This window comes from Mytilus galloprovincialis, chromosome 3 (assembly GCF_965363235.1).
Source record: "Mytilus galloprovincialis chromosome 3, xbMytGall1.hap1.1, whole genome shotgun sequence".
NCBI classification, from domain to species: Eukaryota; Metazoa; Mollusca; class Bivalvia; order Mytilida; family Mytilidae; genus Mytilus; species Mytilus galloprovincialis.
In genome coordinates, this window is record NC_134840.1 from 1,853,311 (window position 1) to 1,860,164 (window position 6,854).

Here is a 6,854-nt window from a genome sequence, read left to right on the forward strand (position 1 = left end):
AAGGATGTAGTGTGAATGTACTGAGTGGTTTAAACAAGTGCCTTTCAGTAGCAGACAAAAATCTTGCAATCATGCGTTAAACGTTAATCTGTTTGGAACAGTATATTTGAAATTTTATCATTAATGAAATGCGATCAATCAGAGTGAACACACCTTTATAAATATCTGGAGGAATAATTACACTTACAAAAATTTTACTACATCCAAGTGGAAAATAAGACGAGAGGACATCAAATATAATAAGATGTTATAGTAATAGGGTATGGATAAGAGCAGTTACACATTAAATAAATAAAAATTAGTTGCAAAACAAAAGACAACAAAAACAAAGTCAATTCCGCATGCCCCTAATACTGCGTGTATAAAAAAAAGTTTACATTGATCGATCAAATCATCATATACACCTTACAAAATATACAGTTACAGTCGTAGAAAAAATACGACTCCAAAATGTTCACCTTACAATAATTAAATAGACAGAACATTTACTCACTCAACCATGTCAGTGAGGAACAAGTGTGTTGACCTTCAGACCATCGTTAGTAATTGTCTTTTCTGCTATATCAAAATGTTTTGGGGAATTAAATGTTAATACCAGATGGTAAAACATTCAGCCCTTAAATGTCTTAGAACAGTTTAGAAGTTGCTGTATTGTATAGACAGCTGTACACGTCTAGATTTTTGACGACATTGGGTTGACTCTGCCTATATCATTTTGTTTTCTTTTCATTAAGGACTGCTTTAGAATAATGAAATAGTAATTATAGTATATTGGTCGTACTACCGATATTGGGTACACTTCTTTTAACATTTGTTAGCCACACTGATGAATAAATGAAGGCAACAGTAGTATACCGCTGTTCGAAAATAATCATAAATCGATTTAGAGAAAACAAATCCGGGTTACAAACTAAAACCAAGGAAAACACATCTAATATAAGAAGAAAACAACGAAACAACAGAAACACTGAAGTGCAACAAAAACGAACGACAATACAACACACACAAAACGAACTATAAGATGAAAACTGCAATTTTCCTGACTTGGTACAGGACAAGGGCATTTTAAGAAAAAATGTATTTAAAAAATAAGTGTTCCCTGGTCCTAACGATACTTCTGGCATTTTGGTAACTTATTAGATTACAATGAAACTAATGGCTATAGTCACATTAGATATATTCCATCATTTTGTAAATTTTATGACTTTCTCAACATTACAAACTTTATATAGAATCATATTTTAACTTAACATACTGATGCACCTAAACATTGCAAAAACATTATTTGAATTAGCCAGTCATTTTGGAATATTCGGAAAAGAATTAACCAATACATACATAAAACAAGAATGTGTCCAGAGTACACGGATGCCCCACTCGCACTATCCATGTTCCAAGTTGATTGGACTTCAGCTTCATCAAAAACTACCTTGACCAAAAACGTTAACCTGAACGGACGCACAGACGGACGGACGAACGAACGGAGCACAGACCAGAAAACATATTGCCCCTCTACTATCGTAGGTGGGGAATAACAAGCATTATCAGAAACTAGAGGCTCTTAAGGGATGTGCCTCTCACCTAGGTTTATTTTCAACAATGATTAGGGACATTCCGTTTTGAAGTTTCCTCAGAGTTCAGTACTTTTTGTGATTTAGCTTTATTTCTCTCCAACACTGTAGACAAGAATCGAATTCATAACAAAAATCTCTATTTTGTTGATCTTTTATTGACGATCATTTTGTTCTGATTAGTTTCTCTCTACCATTTATAACTGTTGGCCCAAAACACATACAGGGTATACACATTGTCAGTTAAGGACTACAAAATAATAGAATGGTATTGAAATAAAAAACAAAATGAAAACTTGTAAGCAGAGACAAACAAACACTGGCTACCTATAAACACCCTAGTCATTAAGATCAGAAACATACAAAACAAACTGAATATTATCAAACAGACGAAACACTAACAAATAAAGGCAACAGTAGTATACCGCTGTTCAAAACTCATAAATCCATGGACAAAAAACAAAATCAGGGTAACAAACTATAAAACTAACAACACATATATCACCATTGACTTGGGCTTCACTTTCATGTAACAAGAGTAAAAAAATTAGAAGATATTGACTTATAATTTTGTACACCATGCTCTTGTGTTTATACAAGAGTCTGAACAGACAACTCAGTGATGCTCGAGTAAATAAAAAAAGCAAAATAAAGTCAAAATTGAAGGGCATTAAGGATCTGAACTTCGTCAGTTTTTTTTCAAATACAGGCATCTATTTCTGGTGAAGAAAAACCTAATTATTTTAAAAAATTCAATTTTTGTGACCAGTAATATAAAAATGTGACCATACCAATTATAGCTCCTGTCAACACAGGGCTTGGTTGGGGATACCCGCAGAGGAAACCTTCACCAGCAGTGGCCTGGAATTGACCCAGTGTTCTAAATAAACTAATTAAATATACCTGGTAACATTTTGACAGTAAACTGCATTACAACTACAGGGCTAGTGATACCCTCAGAGAGGAAACCTCCACCAGCAGTGGCCTGGAATCGACCCAGTGTTCTAAATAAACTAATTAAATATACCTGGTAACATTTTGACAGTAAACTGCATTACAACTACAGGGCTAGTGATACCCTCAGAGAGGAAACCTCCACCAGCAGTGGCCTGGAATCGACCCAGTGTTCTAAATAAACTAATTAAATATACCTGGTAACATTTTGACAGTAAACTGCATTACAACTACAGGACTAGTGATACCCTCAGAGAGGAAACCTCCACCAGCAGTGGCCTGGAATCGACCCAGTGTTCTAAATAAACTAATTAAATATACCTGGTAACATTTTGACAGTAAACTGCATTACAACTACAGGGCTAGTGATACCCTCAGAGAGGAAACCTCCACCAGCAGTGGCCTGGAATCGACCCAGTGTCCTAAATAAACTAATTAAATATACCTGGTAACATTTTGACAGTAAACTGCATTACAACTGCAGGGCTAGTGATACCCTCAGAGAGGAAACCTCCACCAGCAGTGGGCTGGAATCGACCCAGTGTTCTAAATAAACTAATTAAATATACCTGGTAACATTTTGACAGTAAACTGCATTACAACTACAGGGCTAGTGATACCCTCAGAGAGGAAACCTCCACCAGCAGTGGCCTGGAATCGACCCAGTGTTCTAAATAAACTAATTAAATATACCTGGTAACATTTTGACAGTAAACTGCATTACAACTACAGGGCTAGTGATACCCTCAGAGAGGAAACCTCCACCAGCAGTGGCCTGGAATCTACCCAGTGTTCTAAATAAACTAATTAAATATACCTGGTAACATTTTGACAGTAAACTGCATTACAACTACAGGGCTAGTGATACCCTCAGAGAGGAAACCTCCACCAGCAGTGGCCTGGAATCGACCCAGTGTTTTAAATAAACTAATTAAATATACCTGGTAACATTTTGACAGTAAACTGCATTACAACTACAGGGCTAGTGATACCCTCAGAGAGGAAACCTCCACCAGTAGTGGCCTGGAATCGACCTAGTGTTCTAAATAAACTAATTAAATATACCTGGTAACATTTTGACAGTAAACTGCATAACAACTACAGGGCTAGTGATACCCTCAGAGAGGAAACCTCCACCAGCAGTGGCCTGGAATCGACCCAGTATTCTAAATAAACTAATTAAATATACCTGGTAACATTTTGACAGTAAACTGCATTACAACTACAGGGCTAGTGATACCCTCAGAGAGGAAACCTCCACCAGCAGTGGCCTGGAATCGACCCAGTGTTCTAAATAAACTAATTAAATATACCTGGTAACATTTTGACAGTAAACTGCATTACAACTACAGGGCTAGTGATACCCTCAGAGAGGAAACCTCCACCAGCAGTGGCCTGGAATCGACCCAGTGTTCTAAATAAACTAATTAAATATACCTGGTAACATTTTGACAGTAAACTGCATTACAACTACAGGGCTAGTGATACCCTCAGAGAGGAAACCTCCACCAGCAGTGGCCTGGAATCGACCCAGTGTTCTAAATAAACTAATTAAATATACCTGGTAACATTTTGACAATAAACTGCATTACAAGTACAGGGCTAGTGATACCCTCAGAGAGGAAACCTCCACCAGCAGTGGCCTGGAATCGACCCAGTGTTCTAAATAAACTAATTAAATATACCTGGTAACATTTTGACAGTAAACTGCATTACAACTACAGGGCTAGTGATACCCTCAGAGAGGAAACCTCCACCAGCAGCGGCCTGGAATCGACCCAGTGTTCTAAATAAACTAATTAAATATACCTGGTAACATTTTGACAGTAAACTGCATTACAACTACAGGGCTAGTGATACCCTCAGAGAGGAAACCTCCACCAGCAGTGGCCTGGAATCGACACAGTGTTGTATTAAAATAAACTCTTAAATATACCTAGTAACACGTTGACAGTAAACTGCTGTACAACTATCATCACAGTTTACAACATTTGAAATGAATTCTATTACTCTTGGTATTCCATTGGACTGATCGATTGATTGGTGTTTAACGTCACTTTCAGCACTATAGTGCTATTTCAGTCAGTTTTGATTTTGAAGGAAGCAGATGAGCCTGGAGAGAAATGTAACCTCTGGTTTAGAACCTTCTGAGAATTATGGGAATGCCATTATAACAGATTTTCATTTATATACAGTGACCTATAGTTGTTAATTTGGTCTCTTGTGGAGAGTTGTCTCATTGGCAATCATACCACATCTTCTATTTCATATATACAAGAAACCTAATCAGAATTGAATGGAAAACCAAATTATCATCAATATGTCTGGGGTTGCGATAAGACTATCTAGTATTTAAGCAGAAAACGACGTTTTAGTATAGCCAACTGAACATAACTACAATCCTTAAAAGAATGAAAACTGTTTGTCAAATGGTGCAACAGTGTATAAATATACATGTGGATTAAAGAAGACTACATCCATGACAGGACCCTCAGGGAAGCTGCATATCCTTATCTTTCCTGACTATCAACTAGGCTGAACTTGATTTTGTATTGCTGATGCTTTTTTTTCTGAGTATCAATGCCTTATTGTCTAGTTTTCCCTTTCCAATTATTTATTATTTGTTTTTTATTCTTTGTGCAATTGAAAATCATCAAAAACAAAAGGCTGTCAGAGCGACAGCAAACCCGATTTATTAATATTTATTTGTGTCCTGGCATTTTTCAATATCACAAGAACTGTAACTCCTGAACGGTTAAAGTTAAAATTGTCAGTATCAAACTTGACCTCCATTTTGTCAACAGTAACATCATATTACAGCTTTTATATTAAAGCTAGCAAGACAAATCTTTGTTTGGCTTACTAGCTTTGTTTGTATCAATGTTTGCTCAAGCATGGCAATTAAGATAGGCGGGGTTTCAGCTTGTATACATCACACTTAAATTTTAGTGGACGTTTTGTTTAAGGTTGAGGACACTTAATTTTAAAACATCACATGACAAATATTCTCACATGTTTCCTTACCTGTAAATATACAATACAGGCAGGATTCTACTTCGTCAAAATTATCTCCCCATTAAGGCAGTTCATTTTCAAAATCGTAGAAATGGAAGCCAATATTATTTTTTTTTTCGAAGATGTGCATTTTCATCATCCAACTTAAAGACTGTTGTCAAGTACTTTTAGTAAAATAGATATTTGAACATACCTACTCTGATTTTGTGATTCATTGGATAGGTATTTCTCTTCACCCCTATATCTCATCTTTTAGTACAGTGATTTTTTTATGTTATAAAGTCAACCTGTAGCTTTGCTATATAAAAATGATAGAATCTGAAGCGAGATGATGTATCAAATACTCTTTCTTTGTACGTTTTCAAGACAAAATATTCATCTCAAACACACCCTTTCTTTGTACGTTTTCAAGACAAAATATTCATCTCAAACACACCCTAACATAAAAAAGGTGGACTTGATTTTCTCTTTCCGATACAATTGTTACCCATTTATTGGATTTTTTTCTTGAGTTACATAATGGAAGGGCAGACACGGAAATAACTGAACTAATAGATTGATATGTTATAAAAAAACAATATAAGGTCAATGTCATAAAAATATAAACTTTTTTTTTACTCGGCGCAAAACTGTGGAAGTCCAGTTTCTCATCCTCATTCAAGAAAAGTTTATATTTTTCTTTCATTGACCAATTATTGTATTTTTACAGGTGAGGAAACATGTGAAATATTTGTCATGTGATGTTTTAAAATTAAGTGTCCTTAACCTCAAACGTAACGTCCAATAAAATTTAAGTATGATGTATACAAGCTGAAGCCCCCCCCATCTTAATTGCCATGCTTGAGCAAACATTGATACAAACAAAGCAAGTAAGCCAAACAAAGAATTGTCTTGCTAGCATTAATGTAAAAGCTGTAAGATTTTAAAAGCTTTGGTTGAACGTTTCATGAGTAAATGCAGGGACACCACTGGAAACGCCATTTTCAATCTTTCAAGAACTATAACTCCTGAACAGTAAAAGTCAAAATCGTCATTATTGAACTTGACCTTCGTTTTGTTGTCAGTTGCAACATATTAAAACTTTAAAAGCTTTGGTTGAACAGTTCAGGAGTAAATGCAGGGACAACATTTGGCTGCCACCTGCCCAACCAACCACCCACCCAACATCCTCAAATCAATTACCGACTTTTTCCTGGAAAATCCGGTTAATAAAATGTACTTAAGGATATGGAAATCTAGCCCTTTGAAGATATCAAGCCAAACAGCTTTTTAATAGTGTGACAATTGTTTTGTGACAGATAAATAAGATGGTGA